Source organism: Microtus pennsylvanicus, chromosome 12 (assembly GCF_037038515.1).
Source record: "Microtus pennsylvanicus isolate mMicPen1 chromosome 12, mMicPen1.hap1, whole genome shotgun sequence".
Taxonomy (NCBI): domain Eukaryota; kingdom Metazoa; phylum Chordata; class Mammalia; order Rodentia; family Cricetidae; genus Microtus; species Microtus pennsylvanicus.
Window position 1 is genome coordinate 86,652,897 of NC_134590.1, and position 19,580 is coordinate 86,672,476.

A 19,580-nucleotide genomic window follows, 5' to 3' on the forward strand; every position below is an offset into this window, starting at 1 on the left:
AGAAGAACATATACTTGATAACTTAAAATTATAGATACATGCTGACCTCTGTCCCTCAATTTCAGTGTTGCTCTCTTCAGATTGGAATATCCGCATGAAATCAATGGGGGCCAACTCCACTGCTCCAGCCCTAAAGTCCTGAGAGTCTACACCTTCACAAACACATTTTTCCATTGCCCAGGGAGATACTAAAGAGTTATTAAGGCTTTGCACACAACAAAAATTTAAACGCTCTTAGAATTTTTTTGTTATTTTCTTTTTGTTTCCCTAACATGCTTGTAAACAAGATATATCCCATTTTTATCAGGTGTGTCAATTCATAGATGAGGGAGATTTCACTGGGCCATAATTTAAGAATGGTATTTACATTAAATGCTTGTGGGACCAGTAAAAATATAAAATACTATGTTGAAACAATTTAGATAATAACTGTCTTGAGAAGATGTCAGAGAGGGAAGGCATTTAGGATCAGTCAATTTATCACTTAACAATACTGTTATTTAATTCCAAGATGAAGAAAACTGATTTCTAATTTATTTTGAGAGATGGTGCTATTAATTGTTCATTGATATTTTCATTGCCATCTGCACCATCATCACCATTAGACCTCTTATTTGATGCAGTGGTTAACAATATTTCTCTTTCAGTTAGGACAGTGTGTTTCAGTTAGGACAGTGTTCTTAGGCTGTAATCCTATGCCTAAGAGCAAGGCAATTTTTTTCCTCAGTAGATATTATAAATAAAATTATTAGCACTGACACCAGTCACTTTACTTATGTAGATTGTATGCAGAGTATTTCAATTTCCATAAGGAGGTGCAGTGGCTAAGATTACTCCTAGGGGTTATACAATGTGCAGTTGCAAATATTTTCCCTAGGGGCTATAGGACTTGAAGTGGCTAAGATTGTTCCTAGGGAGTTTAGTGAGTTATCTGATACTGAACCGTTTTCTCTAAAACATACATATGGGAAACACTAAGTGGACACAGCAGATTGTAGCTATATATTTATTCATTATATGTATGTATGTATCAATTTTATATTTTTAGGAAGACATAAACTTGAGAGGAAACAGGGAACATAGGAGAGGTTGAAGGGAGGAAAGGGAGCAGAATATATATGAATGTCAAAGACATTAATAAAATCAGAACTAATTGATCTATTCAATCTTCTAAGCTACATCAAGTGTGTTCTGTATACAAATATATACACTGAATTTAAATGGGTAAAATATGCATCATGCAAATAGTATGTATTATATGACTAAAGTGATTATACTAATGACAGAAGAAAAGCTAAACTTACATCAAATTATTGGACTTACTTAATGGATATTTAATATTGATTCCAGCCTTTCAGTAATATAAATCAACCGACAATCTATATCCAACTAATACAGAACTAAAATTATGTAGTTAAAAGAACTCAGTTCATAAGCACTGTTAAAATTTGCACTGAAAAAAAAACAAGTGTGTGGCTACCTGACAGCTGAACTGCACTTCTCCATAGATTCTGTCCTTCAGGACCCTTTCCCAAGTCTGACATCCCAGCTTGTACCTGGCCCTGCTGCTGGTACCTGCCCTCAACCCCAGAAAACTTACATCACTGAGGCACAGACCATACCATCCAGAACTTATGAATGACTCTCCTGTCCTGTGGTCTGTCTCCTCCCATCTCAGCACCAATACTCCTGCTGGTCCCTCAACCCAACTTTGGTAGAATCCCACTGCTCTGGTGAAGTCATATTCAGTCAATTAGTGGGTGAGTGACCCGTATGACAATGGACTGACAGCAACCCCTAGAATCTTCTCCTCCAAGAACCATACTGCTGCTCATCCCCTCACACCTCATCATCATCCCCAAGGTCAGCCCTTCCCTACAATTTCGACATTCTCCATAGGCTCTGATATAGTCCATGCCAGTCTGAAGAACAGACACAGCAGCTTTACCATTGGCCAGGCTGGTCCTAACTCCTCCAAAAGGAGATGAAATCTTTACTGAAATCCAGGACAAATCTAGAGCCCCAAGAAGAATTTGGCTTTTTTAGAGGCCAGAATGGATCAAGGAACTTAAGACCTCCAAAATAACAGCTGAGACAATCACTAGATTGTACTATTTACCAGTCCCCAGAATTCTTGGGCCACATTGGCCAGAAGACCAGAGAGGAAACAGAAACCAAGAAACAAAACACCCATTCAACAAAGACAGACTCAGTAACCAATACCTAGTCCTATAATCTTTCCAAATCCAGATGCCTAATTGCTAGTGTAAGAACAGCCAATAACAGAAAGGGTAATATTTCAAGATTAGGGTTCAGATATTGTATAACAAAAAGACATGAACATTCTAATGCAGCCAAAGCACAATAAAATGACCTTAAAAATAACTTTATGAAGATAATAGAAGTCCTTAAAGTGGAAACAGAAGAAAATGGAAGAAATCAGGGATATTATGAAAAGATCATCCTAAGAATAGCAGGAACAGAAGAAAAAAATAATCCCTACGCAAAGGGCCAGAAAATATATTCAACAAAGTCATAGAAGAAAATTTTCCAAACCAAAAAAGACACACTATAAAAGTATAAGAAGCATACAGAACAGCAAATAAACTGGACGTGATAAAAATTCTCCTCATCACATAGTAATCAAAACACTAAGCATATAGAATAAAGAAAGAATTTTAAAAGCTGCAAAGATAAAAGGACAAGTAACATATAAAGGCAGACCTATCAGAATTACACCTGACTTCTCTATAAAAACTCTAAAAATCAGAAGGGCCTGGACAAATGTCTTTCAGACCTAAAAGACCATGGACGTCATCCCAGACTAAAATACCCAGCAAATTTTTAATCACAATAGAAGAAGAAAGCAAGGTATTTCATTAGTCAATCAAACTTAGATAATATCTGTCGACAGTTACAGTTCTACAGAATATACTGAAAGAAAAACTCCAACCCAAGGAAGTTAGATGCATCTTTAAAAACAAGGCAATAGCTTAAGCTCTGGCGCCAGGCTTCCTGCGCGCTCCTGGATACCATCCCCCCCCTTGCTCCATTCATCCTGTTGGCCCTGGATCATTGGGCTACTGGCGGCCCTGTTTAGTTGCTGAGGAATCCCATCAGGACGGGTGAGTGTGTGCTATCCAGGGGCAGACTGTCCTGGAAGAGAGCACAAACCCCCTCCCCCAGCTCCTTCTGCAGGGCTGTCTTTCTTTTGCACGACCCAGCCCCCCCCAGCACCCCTCCCCAACCCTGCCCTGCTGTATGCTAGGACCAGTGCTCAAGTACAGTTTTAAGCTCCTAAACTAAGGCGACCCACCCAGAGTGGTGAGTGCCTGCCTACCGGGCAGGCCTCAGGTTCCCCTGTAAGGGAGCCGGGCACCTTCAGCTCTGGCACCAGGCTTCCTGCGCGCTCCTGGATACCATCCCCCCCTTGCTCCATTCATCCTGTTGGCCCTGGATCATTGGGCTACTGGCGGCCCTGTTTAGTTGCTGAGTAATCCCATCGGGTCGGGAACGGTTCCTACTTCTACACTGAAGAGATATACCCAGAGAGTCAATCACAGCAAAGACTGCACCAAGAGACCAGGCCTCTCCTGGCTCCATTTGAAGGAAGAGATGGGAAGGCGCCAATGCAAGAATTCCTCCAACAACCTGAAAGGCAACATGACACCACCAGAAACCAGGGATCCCGAAATAAGAAGAATTGTACACCCTACTCCTGAAGAAATAGAAGAAATCGACTCAAAAGTTAACTATATGAAAATAATAGAGGACCTTAAACAGGAGGTGAAAAACTGCCATAAACAATTAGAGATTACAAACAAAAAGGTAGAGGAAATGAATAAATCGCTCAAAGACACGCAAGAAAACCAAGAGAAACAAGAAAAAGCAATCAAACAGGTTAGGGAAGCGTTTCAAGACATGAAGAATGAAATGGAAGCAATGAAGAAAGCACAAACCGAGGGAAGAATGGAGATGGAAAATCTGGGTAAACGAACAGGAACGACAGAGACAGGTACTAACAACAGATTACAAGAGATAGAAGAGAGAATATCAGACACTGAAGATACCATAGAGAAAATAAACACACTGATCAAAGAAAACAGCAAAATCAACAAATTCTCATCACAAAACATTCAGGAAATTTGGGACACAATAAAAAGACCAAACCTAAGAATAATTGGAGTAGAAGAAGGAGAAGAAGTGCAGCCCAACGGTACAGAAAATATACTTAATAAAATTATAGAAGAAAACTTTCCCAACCTGAAGAAAGAGGTACCTATGAAGGTTCAAGAAGCATACAGAACACCAAATAGGCTGGATCAAAAGAAAACATCCCCTCGCCATATAATAATCAAAACACAAAATATACAGAATAAAGAAAGAATATTAAGAGCCGCAAAGGAAAAAGGCCAAGTTACTTATAAAGAACTTTCATCTGGCGATGGATGGAGATAGAGACAGAGACCCACACTGGAGCACTGGACTGAGCTCCCAAGGTCCCAAGGAGGAGCAGAAGGAGGGAGAACATGAGCAAAGAAGTCGGGACCACGAGGGGTGCACCCACCCACTGAGACAGTGGAGCTGATCTACTGGGAGCTCACCAAGGCCAGCTGGACTGTTACCAAAAAAAGCATGGGATAAAACTGGACTCTCTGAACATGGCGAACAATGAGGGCTGATGAGACGCCAAGGACAATGGCACGCGGTTTTGATCCAATGCAATGTACTGGCTTGGTGGGAGCCTAGCCAGTTTGGATGTTCACCTTCCTAGATATGGACGGAGGGGGGAGGACCTAGGACTTACCACAGGGCAGGGAACCCTGACTGCTCTTTGGACTGGAGAGGGAGGGGGAGAAAAGTGGGGGGAAAGGGAGAGGGGTGGGAGGAGGGGGAGAAGAATGGGAGGAGGGGTAGGGAAATGGGAGGCTGGGAGGAGGTGGAAATTTGTTTTTTTTTTCTTTCTTTTCTTTATTCTCCTTTTATCAATAAAAAATAAGTAAAAAAAAAAAACAAAAACAAGGCAATAGATAATCCCACACTAGCAAAACTCAAAGAAGGGAAACACACATATACACAACTACTACTACCACCATCAACAACAATAACAAAAAAAACAGGAATTAACAATAGTTGGTCACCAAAATCTTTCAATATAATGGACTCAATTCATCAATAAAAAGAAACAAACTAATAGAATGGGTTTGAGAAAAACAAGATCCATCCTTCTGCTGCATACAAGAACAGACCTCAACTTCAAAGATTGCAATTATCTCAGAGTAAAGATTAAAAAATAGATTTTTCCAATCAATACGATCCTAGGAAGCAAGCTGATATGTGTTGTTTTTCCATGAGCAGAGTACCTGCACCTTAATCTACTGTTGTTTGAGTAGCTACAGCTACTAGCCCATTTCACAGGCAGCAGCCCAGCTCAACTCCTAAGTCCTACAACATCTGGTTATTGCCGTTGCCACTACATGTAGTTTTTGTTTTGTGGTTTTAATTTTGCTTTTGACTTTTTGGGGTCCCACCATCCAGCTCCCAAATAAACACATGGAAACTATTCTTACTTGTAAATGACTGACCTTAGCTTTGCCTGTTTCTAGCAACTTTTCTAACTTAAACTAGTCCATTTATCTTTAACTACATTTTGCTTCTGAGACTTTAACCTTTCCTTATTCTATATATATTTCCTTCTATCTTACTCTATGGCTGTCTGTGTGGCTGAGTTACTGTCTCGGCATCCTCCTCTCCTTCTTTTCTCATTCCTCACTCTTCTCTTGAGCCTATATCTCTCCTCCTATTTATTCTCTGTGCCTGACAGCCCTGCCTATCCCTATACTGCCTAGCTTGAGCCACTCAGCTCTTTATTAGATGTGTTTAGGAAGGCAAAGTTAACACAACAGAGTTAAACAAATGCAATAAGAATGTATTACATCTTTGCATCATTAAACAAATGATTCACAGCATAAACAAATGGAACATATCTTAAGCTTATATTTCACAACAGTTTTTAACTAAATCTCTATCATTCTATTTACCAATAAAGACATGGGCATCAGCACCTGGGGTGAAAATCTGCTAGCTCCAAGAGATTGAGGTGCAACTAGCTGACCTTCTTTCTTCACCAGCATCTCAGAAAGAGAGCATCTTTATTAATACTCTAAATTAAAAAGTACCACCAAACTCAAAGTCCCTCCCTACTGCTTCCTCTGTGCCTCTCTGTTCATTTTCTAGATTCCCCTTATTCTCAGATTACTTTCTGTCAACTAGTTGCTGGCTCTGCCTCCTGACCCAAGCTTGATTTTATTTAATTAATGCAAATGCAAACTCAGCTTCACAGTGCGATCATATACCCCACAACAGGTGTAGCTATCCTGATATCTAACAAGATAGATTTCAAATAAAAAATAATCAAAAAGAGATAGAGAAGAACATTTCATACTCATCAAAGGAAAAATCCACCAAGAAGATGTTTCAGTTCTGAATGGCTATGCTCCAAATACAAGGTAACCATATTTGTAAAAGCAACTTTACTAAAGCTTAAATCAATATCAAACCCCACACATTAATAGAGGAAGACTTCAACACTCTCAACAATTGAGAAGTCATTCCAACAGAAACTAAGCAGATGAATAATGGAACTCACACATATGATTCAAATGGACCTAGCATATATCTACAAAACATTTCACCCGAACACCAAAACATATACCTTCTCAACACCTCATGGAACCTTCTCTAAAAATGACCACATACTCAATTTCTACAGATAGAAAAACTTGGAATAGCACCCTGTACCATAACAGATCACCATGGATTCAAGTTGGAGTTCTATAACACAAACTACAGAAAGTTCACAAACTCATGGAAACTGAACAACTATCTACTAAATTATCACTGGGTAAAGAAAGAAAGAAAAAATTAAAGACTTCCCAGAATTCAATAAAAGTGAATGTATGATGAACCCAGATTAAAGGGACACAATGAAAATATTACTAAGTCAGAAGTTCACAGTACTACGTGCTAGCATAAAGAATTTGGAGAAATTTCATATTAGGAACTTACCAGCACACCTGAAACCTCTGGAAAAATAAGAAGAAATACATCCAAAGGAAAAGATGATAGGAAATAATTAAACTAAGTGTTGAAATCAATGAAATAGAAACAAAAAGAACAATACAAAGAATCAATGAAACAAAGAGTTGTTTCTTTGAGAAAATCAACAAGATAGATAAGCCCTTTTCCAAACTAACTAAAAAAGAGAGAGAGAATATCCAAATCAACAAATTCAGAAACCAAAAGGGGACATAACAACAGACCCTGAGGAAATAAATCTACATCAAAAGCAAGGGAACAGAGCTTCCTGTCCTTCTCCAAATATTCTGTCCAACTGTTATTATGCTGACAACCACTGAAGGGACAGAGATTTATTTGTCAATGAAGTACTTTAGGTAGCAAATGAGTTATGCTGGAGTTTCATAACAAAAGAAATGTTAATCATTGCCTTTGCACGAGCTCAATCTTTGGAGACCTCTGTTGAGACAGTTTCAACTAATAATAATTTTTAAACTATAAACGATGAATTTCAGTGCACCTCAAATATGGGCTAGACATACATATTATTCTCAGTTTTTATCCCTTTGGGGTGAGTAAAAACCACAATGGTTTCTTGTGAAAGTCATGCTAATTTTTAATGCAATATTTTATAAAATCATGTGATGTTATGCTCTGTACTCTTAAATCTCATTAGGGTACCATTTCCAAGGAATATAATTAAAAAGACAGAGGATTTGAGATCTGTATTTTAAGTCATTTAATATTATTTTTGATTCAGTCATTTGTAAGTTTCATCAGAAAGTAAAAACAAAAATTCAGAAGAGAAATTTAATATTAGTCTTTTTTAATCTCTTGTCATAATAGGAAGGGAACAATGCAAGAAGGTAACTTGAAATCTTGTAAACCACTGGACTTTCCTGGTTGTATTTCTGTTAGCCAGGTACATGTAAGGTAAAGAGTAAGGATTTGTTTGGATGGATAAAGCATGAAAGGCAATGGAAGGCAGTGGAGAATGCTGCTGCTTTATCTCTTATGGCAAAAAAAAAAAAATTCACTCATATCATGATTGGTTTCAATATTTAGTGACCACAAATTAGGATCACCTGAAGAACCATCCTGTCTGCTGCAAGTGATGCAGAGGGACCCAGGGAGTGTGGGCAGCATCATCTAATTCAAATAAAGCATGATAAAACAAATACATAAAAAATAAATAAATTGCTTTAGCATAAGGAGAATCACCCATCCCACCTTTTGCAGACCTGTCCTTGCTACCAAATTGTATTACTCTGCTGCTGATTCCCTGACATCAGAACCAGCATTTGCAGGCCACCATATGAACTAAGAGCAGCTCACCAGGAACTTCCCCATGGTACTACTGAGGGTCCCTGCCTTGTAAACTGGGCTACTAGCAGGTTGCCAGTGATTCCGGCAAGAGTGTAAGTCTATTCTGTCTGTTGAGACACCCAGCCTCAAGGCTGAGAAACTACCTGACTCTCAACCTCTTGGGTATAACTCAGGTGTTGCTATTTATATATTCATCCCATTGGTTCTGTTCTTTAACATATTTCATCAGCGCACCTTCATGTAACACAAGGAGTCCAGGAGAATTGTGGTTTCAGTCTTACTTTTTTTATTAAGACTTCTTTAGGCTTTTCTTATCAATATAGTCAGCAAAGATTTTGCACTAATCTGTAAACAGCCAGTTGGAGTTTTCTAAGGCTGTTTGATGCTCAGTTTAATACAGAAACCTGTAGAACTATTTATGATTCTTAAAAGTGAAATAGCCCCAAGGTATGGGGGCGGCAGCTGGGTGTTGTTAATTTTGTTTTGGTTTTGAGACAAAGTCATGCTGTGTAGGTGCCTTTGAACTCAGGATCCTCCAGCCTTACAATATCAAGGTCATATTGTAAGGTATGCACCACCACACCTAGCTGCCTAGCTCAAGAGTGATTTCTTTAGTGAGACGCTTTTTCATTCAGTAATAACAAATGTTTAGATTTGTAGAAAAGAGAGAGATAAATTGGTTTAGAAATGTCAGTTAGATACCACCCATTGAAAATTTATTTGTAAGTGCCTATCTCAAAATAGCATGAGGCTTTGAGACTTTTAAGCTGTATGTCCTGTATAAATTAGAGTCATTACCATTCAAATGCCTATCAAATGCAGCAAGAAATGCTCTGTATTAAACACAAAACTACTGCCTGAATTCTGCAGTGTTGTTCAGGATAAAATCCAAATCATAAAGATACAGATGGAGCTGTGACAAGTAGGAAACATGGTGTTTGGAATGTTGTGACTTCAGGTAAGAGGCAATCTATCAGGTGAGAGTGAACCACAAATCAGAAGCTTCTGCCAGGATAGCTGCAGGCATTGCTCCAACTGCTTTACAGTTCCAGATCCTGGCTTCTACCTGTCTAGCTCACCATGTTAACACCAAGAGGTTGGGTTTTCTTGCCTGTTTCTTTTTATAGAGAATTCTGCTGCAACCTTGACCACAATACTGTCATTGTTTGGTGAAGAATCAAGGAGAGTACTATGGCCATTGACCATTTTTATAAGAAAAGTCAAAGGCTTTCCAAATGATCTTTAGAAGAGTTTCCTCTATCATATCAGCTGGAAACAAGTGACATGATCAACCACAGATGGGAATTCAATCAACACTCATATCTACTAATAAACCCACACAATTATGCACACACACACACACACACACACATGTGTATACAACCTATATTCACAACCGTGTATACAGTATACATATTATTTTATGTTTCTGTTCATGTGTGCTTGCATACATAATGTCCCAATTATCTATGTACATATATACATAGAGGCATCACACACACACACACACACACACACACACACACACACTTCCATATATGTATATGGACTATATTTTGTTATATTTCTGTTTCAATATTTTCTTTATTAAAAGATTGAGTCTGTTCAAATATTTTAAAATGTCACTGTCATAGCAGTATTCAGTGCACATAAATTTTCAGTGAATGCTATTTCACTTTTCTTTTGGGCAGATTCAAAGTTAGACCCAGCATAAGTGTTTGATTACAAATATGCCCGTGACAACCAGTGTGTTGCTGACTTTGTCATGAAATCCTTAATAGTTCAAGATCTGGTGGTGTGATTCCTCCATCTGTGCCTTTCTGCATAGGATTGCTTTGGCTGTCAGTGGCACTTTATGCTTCCATATTAGTTTTAGCATTTTTTTCTGGTCCTGTGAAAAACGTGATTGAAAATTTTGTGGGGATTGCATTGAGTCTCTACAGTGCCTCTGATAGTATGCCCACTTTCACAGTTTTGATTCTGCAATTCAGAAGCATGGAAGTCCTTTTCATCACTGGGGGGTTTCTTCAAATTCTTTTACAAGTGACTTATACTATTTCTAGTAGAGTTTTTTTTTTTTCACCTCTTGGGCTAGGTCTGTCCCTATGTGTTTTGCTATATTTAAATATATTAGAATGGATATATCCCTAAATTCCACCACAGCAAGTTCATTGTTCTCAGTATTTATAAAGCAACTAATTATTGAAATGTTGCTTTTTAAGTTACTCACTCATAGGTGGTTTTTAAACATAAAGAAAACAAACCTACAAAACACAATCCCAGAAAACTTAAACAACAATAAGGACACGAAGAGAGACTTACATAGTTCTAATCTACATAGAAAGTAGAAAAAGACAAGATCTCCTGAGCAAATTGGGAGCATGGGGACTTTGGGAGAGGGTTGATTAAGGGAAGGGAGAGGCAGGGAGGGGAGAGGCAGAAAGGGGAGCAGAGAAAAATGTAGAGCTCAATAAAAATCAATTAAAAAGTAGGTAACACAATGTAAGTATATCTAGTACAGTGCAAATGCTAGTTACAATATGTAACGTGAGGGTCAGGCTCGTTGGAGTTTTTGTCCCACCTGGTCCCCCAGCCATTTAGTCCCAGAGAAAATCACACAGAGATCTCCATAAGTTATAAAACTGATTGGCCTATTAGCTCAGGCTTCTTGCTAACTCATAACTTATATCAACCCATTATTCTTATCTAAGTTAGCCACATGGCTCGGTACCTTTTTCAGTGGTGCAGATCACATCCTGCTTCTTTGGTGATCTGCGCAGGACTAGAGGAATGGGCTTCATCCTTCCTAGAATTCTCCTGTTCTCATTGTCCCACCTCTACTTCCTGTCTGGTTGACCCACCTATACTTCCTGTCTGGCCAATCACCGTTTATTTAAAATATGATTGACAGAATACAGACAATTCTCCAACACCAACAATATTACAGAAATAATGAAATAATGAAAGTGTTCACACATTTAGTCCATATGCAGTTTCCCTTGCTCTCCATGCCCCTCTCCTTTTCCTCTTTCCCTTTTCATATATCAGCTATCCTTTGGTCCTCCTGAGTTCATGCCTTTAAAACGTCTTCCTGCCTCCTCTCCATATTTTAACATTCCATTCTAGTTTCCTGATCTCTACTCATACTTTCTCCTACTCAATTACAAATATTTAAAATTTAGCAGCTAGGATATGCAAACAAGAGGAGAGATGCAGCATTTATCTATCTTTCAAATGTGATGATTTCATTTTTATTTATGGGTACATAAAATTCCAATGTTTATATGTACCATGTCTTCATTATTTACTTATTTGTTGATAGACATCTGAGCTGATTGCATTCTCTTGCTATTGTGAGAAGAGCAACAATGAACGTGGATGTGCAGGTATCTCCATGGTAGAATCAATTCTAGAGTATTAAAACTACTTATTTTTACATTGATTTTCTATGTTCCAATTAAAATTATTTACAAGAATTGAAAGTTTTCTAGCGGAGACTATGGTTTTTGTTTTTGTTTTGCCAGAATTTTTCTGTATTATATAGTTTTATTTTGATTTCCACTTCCCCAATGCTTCTCAGCTCCTCTGCCTTCTTTGCCCACTCAAACACACACCGTTTATTTCTCTACATCATTAGAAAATTAGGAGGTATGTAAAAACATAATAATACACTAAAGAAAACAAAAACAGAACAGAACAAAACAAACAAAAATCCAAAGGAAGAAAACCACAAAATATATAACAAATGCAAAGACTTATACATTCACACATACAAAATCCATAAATATACAAAATCAGAAACCATAATAAATAAATAAAATGCCTCTTAGAAATAATAATAATAATATTTCCATAAAAATCATTATAAAAAATTAACCCTCCATAATACCCTTGAGTTTGTTTTGGGTTGGCCATCTACTATTCTCCTAATATGTGATTTGTTGTCCCAGTGAGACTTCATTGGAGAAAACTAATGTTTTCTTTGAGATCATTTTGCATTTGGAGAGAGCTTCTAGATTAGAGATGGAATGTGTTCACTTCCCTTCTGAGCATTGTGACCCCATCTGGCTTAAACTTGTGGGAATCTTGTACCTGATGGCAGACTCTGTGAGCTCATAAGGGCATCAGTCCTGTTGAGTCAATTGTTAAAGAATAGATTGAGGCCATTTACAAATAAGGATAGTTTAAATTCTCATTTTACTTTTTTTTATCTTGTTCTATCTGTCTATAATGCTCACTAATATTTAGGCACCATATTGAATAATAGTGGAGAGAATGCATAGCCTTGTCTTGTTCAGACATCAGAAGAATGCTTCAATTTTCCACTCTGAGTTGAAAGGTTATGGTGGTTAGTGCTGTATATCATTTATTATATAGAGATGTGCTTGATGGCTAATGTCTTTAGGTTTTTTCTTATGAAAATTTGATGAATTTTTTTTCAAGTGACTTTTCTGCATCTATTACAGATAATTATTTCATTTCATTCTATAAGTCTATTACTGTTATCTGTTACATGTATTTATTTGTGCGTATCAAACTAACCTTCCATCTCAAGGGTAAAATAAGATAGTCATAAAGTATAATCTTTCTAACATAATCTTGATATCTATTTTACAAATATTTTGTTGAGATTTTGTTCATCTATGTCTACTTGGGTTGTTCTTCAGGCTTTGTTTTATTTCAGATTTGTTTTAATTTTGTGTGTATGTGTGTGTCTGTATGTGTGTGTTTGTTTGTGTGTATGTTGTTGATATCATAGTGATATTGGAGCCATGGAATGATGTATTAGCATTTCTTCTCTTTCTATTTTTTAGATGATTTGAGACAAGCTGGTGGTAGGTCTTCCTTAAAGTTTGGTAGAAATCAGCAATAAGTCCATTTGGTTTGGGAGTTCTTTTTTTTCTTTTTTTTTAATCTTTCTATTTATTTATTTATTTTTATTATTTAATTAAAAATTTCCATCTCCTCCCCTCCTCCCGTTTCCCTCCTGCTCCCCCCATCCCCCTTCCCCTCCCTCTCCAGTCCAAAGAGCAGTAAGGGTTCCCTGCCCTGTGGGAAGTCCAAGGTCCTCCCCCCTCCATCCAAGACGAGGAAGGTGAGTATCCAAACAGACTAGGCTCCCACAAAGTAGGATCCTACATGCAGTAGGATCAAAAACCCAGTGCCATTGTCGTTGGCTTCTCAGTCAGCCCCCCTTGTCAGCCATGTTCAGGGAGTCTGGTTTGATCACATTATCCATCATCCAGCTGGCCTTGGAGAGCTCCCATTAGATCAGCCCCACTGTCTCAGTAGGTGGGCGCACCCTTCATGGTCCTAACTTCCTTGTTCATGTTCTTCCTCCTTCTGCTCCTCATTTGGCTTTGTGGCTGCTTCAGCCACATGGCTTGTTATAAGTCTATTTAAATTATTTGTGTCCTCTAGATTTAATTTTAGTAAAAGTTAGAAATTTATATTACTTTTAGAAATTTACCTATTTAGTTTTTAGTGCTTGATTGGAATTTGCCTCGGTTTAACTTTCTTCTAATTTTAGCACTTGAGTTCAATCTGTATTGGGCTCAGAAGCATAAATTGTCTCTCACTTTCTCTGCACTGTATTCTGGAGTCCTTAATGGCATTTCTGTTGTATAAACATAGGCACTTTTGGGTGTGGTTTGGTGCCCCAATTGTTTTTATGTTTTTATTTTTGGTAGCTGTTTGTTTAACTACAGATACATTATATTTCAATTAAAATATTATTGTGTCATCTCCTCCCTTCATTCCCCAATGATTTCAATGCCTTACATTCTTGCTTTCTCAAATTATGACATCTTTTTAAAATTATTATTACTATTATTTATTAATTATTACTTTAATTATTATATAATAATTATATTATTATGTATACATACAGAGATAAAATCATAAAGTTACAAACAGCTGATTCATTAGAGTAGCTTGTACGTACATACAAGCAATATATATTTTAGGGCTGACCATTTGGTATTAAATACCTATCAGGAGGCTGTGGTGATTTGAATGAATATAGACTCCATAGGTTCATATATGTGTATGCTTTGTTCCCAGCTACTGGATCTGTTTGGGAAGGATTAGGAGGTGTGGCCTTGAGAGAAGTCACTGGCGGTAGACTCTAAGGTTCCCAAAATCCCATGCCAGACCAGTCTCCCTTTCTTACTATGTCTCCTGCCTGTGGCTCAGCATGTAAAGCTTTCAGCTAATGCTCTATGACCATGCCTATGTGCTTCTTGACATGGTGACCACAGTTAACCCTCGAAAACTATAAGCAAACAACCTTTTAAATACTTCCCCTTATAAATATTGCCTTGATCATGGTTTCTTTTCACATCAAGAGAACAGTGACTAAGATAGGGGCTCATCTGTGAGGAATAAGGCATGATACCACAGCAGATGTCTAACCATTAATACCCTTTTACCTCTGTCTTTCATGGCACATACTGAGCCGTATGTATGAAGGTTATAAAATGTATTGAATAAAACAAAGCAAGTACTCTCATTTCTGCTTTCAGGGGCACTCTTTTATTTGATTTTTGGTGATTTTTATATTGACTTTCTTTCTGCCTAAACTCCTGATCTCAGATGTTCCTTCTGATCTCCTTATGGATTGTCCAGGGAGAGAAAGGGTACAAGCTCCATCATGACCAGGAGGCTCAAGTGCCAGAATATGAGGTTGCTTCTTGCTAAGATCTCCACAGATCAGGAGGAAAAGAGGGAGAAATGGAGGAGGGAAGAGAGAGATCTAGAATGTTTTAGCCTCCATCTATCACTCTAATTCTAATCATGAGAAAAAAAAATCTCAGGCAATTCAAAATGAGACATATTTTACAAAACAGTTCAAAACTGTAAAAGTCAACAATATACAAGTAAAATTATCCTAGTGGGAGGAAAAATAACTAAGAAAAGCAACAATCATGGAAAAAATTTAGAACCATAGCAACTTAAGTTAATAACAGTATAGCATATAACCATTAATACCATTCAAAATTAAGATGTTAATAGTGATGACTGATGTGCAAATATTGATAGTATTGTGTTATCTTTATATTTTATTGTAAGTCTAAAATTGTTCTGGAGATTTTAAAAACAAATATATTATATTCCTTTTTAATATTTATATATGAATATGAGTATTTTTGTTTAAGTATTTTGTCTGCATGTATGTCTACATACCAGAAGAGGGCATTAGATCACAGGGATTACAGTTACGTATGGTTATGAGTCACGATGGGGGTTCTGGAAATTAAAATAATGTCCTCTGGAGGAACATACAGTACCCTTAACCTCGGAGCTATCTCTCTAGGCCAAGACCATACTGTTCACACAGACCATAGAGGCATCAACACTTTACGAATTCACCAAAACACCAAAGGCGTTTTTGAAGATACATTAATATGGACATTATATTTGGACGACTCTAAGTAATATCCAGTAGATTATAGTCTTGCTTGATAAAATGGACACTTTCTAGACAAAAACAATCAAGCAAACAAAAAACTCAAAACACAATGCTAGACCTAAAGCCATATCTATAAAATATAATATGATAATATGAAGTCAGTTTTCAGTAGACTTAAGGATTTCTTGACTACTTATTCAACTTTCATCAAGTCTTAAAGTAAGACAATTTGTTCCTACAATCCCATAGTTACTCCCTTATGACTCATGTGTGTATAATCTTCTTATACTTCATAGTCTGCTAATCTATGAGGACTAGATGAGAATATCTGTTCACGGGAGCAACAATGGAGAACTGAAAGCAAGAGGTAACTCTAGACCTGCAGATCAGGGTTGCTTCCAAGGTCAATGCTGGAAAATATTTTAAACGAAGCCTCTGATGATGAATATCTTGACATTGGGAGCAATATAGTCTACACTCAACTCCATATTGTACATAAAATCAGCCATGAATGATCAATTCCTATCAATATAGCTATAAAACTACATGCCACATTTAATAATTGCTCCAATTTGGTTTACTGCAATAGTTTTTCAACATCTTTTCTAATGCTGGTTTCTAAGAGGCCATTTGCTAACAAGAAGTTATTAATTACCCAGAGTAAGCCAAGGCCAAATACTGACAGATATTTAGACATTCTATGGTTATCTAGACAATGTAGGTAATAAGTAACATGTTAATAAGGTCTAAATATTATTTCATAAAATGAATGCCTTAGAAATAGAGCCATAAAATGTATAAATTGAATAATCAATAACTTTAAATATGTCTTTGACAACCATGAACGTTTGCTTTTTCATAGTGTATTACATAATAATTTATCATTACTATACCTTTCTAATGAACAAATAATTTAAGAATGATATATAGGAATTAATTTTGATATCATAAACAAAGATCCATGTTAGTTAGGTTTATTTAGCTGTAATGAAATATCTGAAATAATAAACTTAAACTCAGTTAAATAGGTAGTAAATATTAACTAAAATCCCATATTGGGACATGGAAATGGTGGCAATCCTGAGGCATTTAGACTTGCGGCTTGTAGAACTGGGTCACTCTAATGCTCTGGGGCAGATATAGGTACAGACACTAACTGACAGTGGAGCATGTAAAGAATTGCAACTCCGGGGGCTGGAGAGATGGCTCAGTGGTTAAGAGTGCTGTCTGCTCTTCCAGAGGTCCTGAGTTCAATTCCCAGCAACCACATGGTGGTTCACAACCATCTGTAGTGAGATCTGGCGCCCTCCTCTGGTGTGTGGGCATACATGGAGGCAGAATGTTGTATACATAATAAATAAATAAATCTTTAAAAAAAAAAAAAGAATTGCAACTCCAGTTGTACTGAACTTCTAAAATGTCAGTAAATGACTTACTTTGTTCTCAGTCATTCAAAAATCAAAATTTTTTAATTATTATGTTTTGTCATCACTGAAGAAATAAATTTGGCTTATTAAAATAATTAGTCTTTTGTAAGAAGTATAACCTGTGTTAAAGAAAAAAAAACCTGACTATTATGTTCAAAGTGCATATTTTTCTGCTCTGTCTGTGTATGACAAAGACACATGTAGAAACTTGAATGGGAATTAGTCTGCTTTGAAAATCCATTTTTTAAAAAATCTTGGCTTATCAAACATACATGTGTCTTTGTCACAACTCACAAATAAACACATGACAAAATTAAAAACAAAAATAAAATACAAAAGAATAAAATGTAATTAAAATTGAGACTGTTTATCTTCGAATCACGGATGATATTGCTGTGGTCATCTATCTCTGTGAAAGAAAACTGAATTGAAATAGCCAAATATTCAATAGAGAATTCATTTATAGGATTAAGTCATGGGAAAGTCTTCAAGAAAATTCTCAAAGATAACACTGAATACTTTGGAGAAAGTTTACAAAATTTAGTTGATGAGCTGGAGAGATGGCTCTGTGGTCAAGAGTCCTTGATGTTCCTTTGGAGTATCAGAGCTGTGAGCAGAGCACTTAACTTGGTGACTGCCAGATGCCTGGTACTTCATCCCCAGGAGATCAGATGCCTCTATAAGCATCTGCACACACTCTTACAAACACACATGACACATTATCCCACAACATGTTCAACTTTTGTACACTGTAAAGATTTATCACCCATGTTGGTTTTAATAAAACACTGATTGGTCGGTAGTCAGACAGGAAGTATAAATGGGGTGTTGACAGAGATTTCTCTCCCACCCAGTTCTGCAGGCATTTAGTAACAAAGAAATACATAGAGGCCTATATTAATCATAAACTCATTGGCCTGTTAACTCAGGCTTTTTAATAACTCTTACTTCCTACATTAACTCATAATTCTTGTCTGTGTCAGCCTCGTGACACGGTACCTTTTATCAGTGAGACAATCTCATCTTGCTTTCTGTGCATTTGGGTTACAACTGCAGACTGACACTTTCCTCTTCCCAGAATTCTCCTGTTCTGGTTACCCTGCCTATACTTCCTGCCTGGATACTGACCAATCAGCATTTATTAAAGTAATACAAGTGACAAGTCCTTATAAGATAGAAGACCATGTTCCACAGAACTTTCTTTTTTTTCCAAAACAAAAATTCTGAATAATCTTCTTTGTTTAGCTTTTTTCCTAATCATTATCCATAGCAACTTTTAACCAACACACTAAACAAAGACAAATATCCACAATTCATTTTTTTGCAGAATGTGGGCATAGTTTTCTAGGCTACTTCATACTAATTGGGGGTGCTGAAAATCTTATGGGGACATAAAAGTTTTTAGAATTATGATCAAGTCCTGACTGGAGTGTTCTGTAAGGCTTGATCATCTCAGCCAGCAGTCTTGAAACTATTATGGATATAAAACTCAAATATCTGGGCCATTCTCTCCAATCAGAGATTTCTCGGGGGGGGGGGTCTTCTTTGAACAAACTTAATTTTTTTTAAACCAGAATGAATCCACAGACTCTCGTTTCCAGTGGAAACAAAAGCAAAACCTCTTCTCCAAAGTAACATATCTTTTCACTTAAATTTTGAAGTCAAGGCATTTTCAAAATATATATGCTGGATCAATCCACCAGCATTTATAATCAAATGTCTTTTAGCAGCTATTGCTCCTTCCTCAGCACTCAAACAATTCAAAGACAACACAATAACATACAGTATCCAGACTCTCTGTTTATTTTTCATTGTTATGTAGCTTTATCTTAAACTCTATTTCTTTTCTTTTTATTTTTAATTTTTGGTTTTATTGAGACAGGGTTTCTCTGTGTTGGCTGTACTGGATCTAATTTGATATACCAGGCTGTCCTTGAACTCAAGATTTGCCTGCCTCTGCCTCCCATGAGCTGGGATTAAAGGTATGTGCCACCACACCCAACTATTCTTTTTCTTTCTTTCTTTCTTTCTTTCTTTCTTTCTTTCTTTCTTTCTTTCTTTCTTTCTTTCTTTCTTTAAGACTTTATCCTTTTTCTTTGCTCTCCGAACCCTACATATATTTTTAAACACATTATAAACCATTTAGAGGTTTTATTCCTCCTTTAAATCTATCTTTACTGTATATCTCTTTTTTTTCTGACCACATGAATCTTTAATTTGCTAAGCAATATGGATAGGATTTAAATGTGGCTTTGCCAGCTGGATGCACCATATTGCTTAACTTCCTGAGATTCTAGCTTTATGGTAAAGGTACTGGCAGGAGCCATGTTTATTGATAC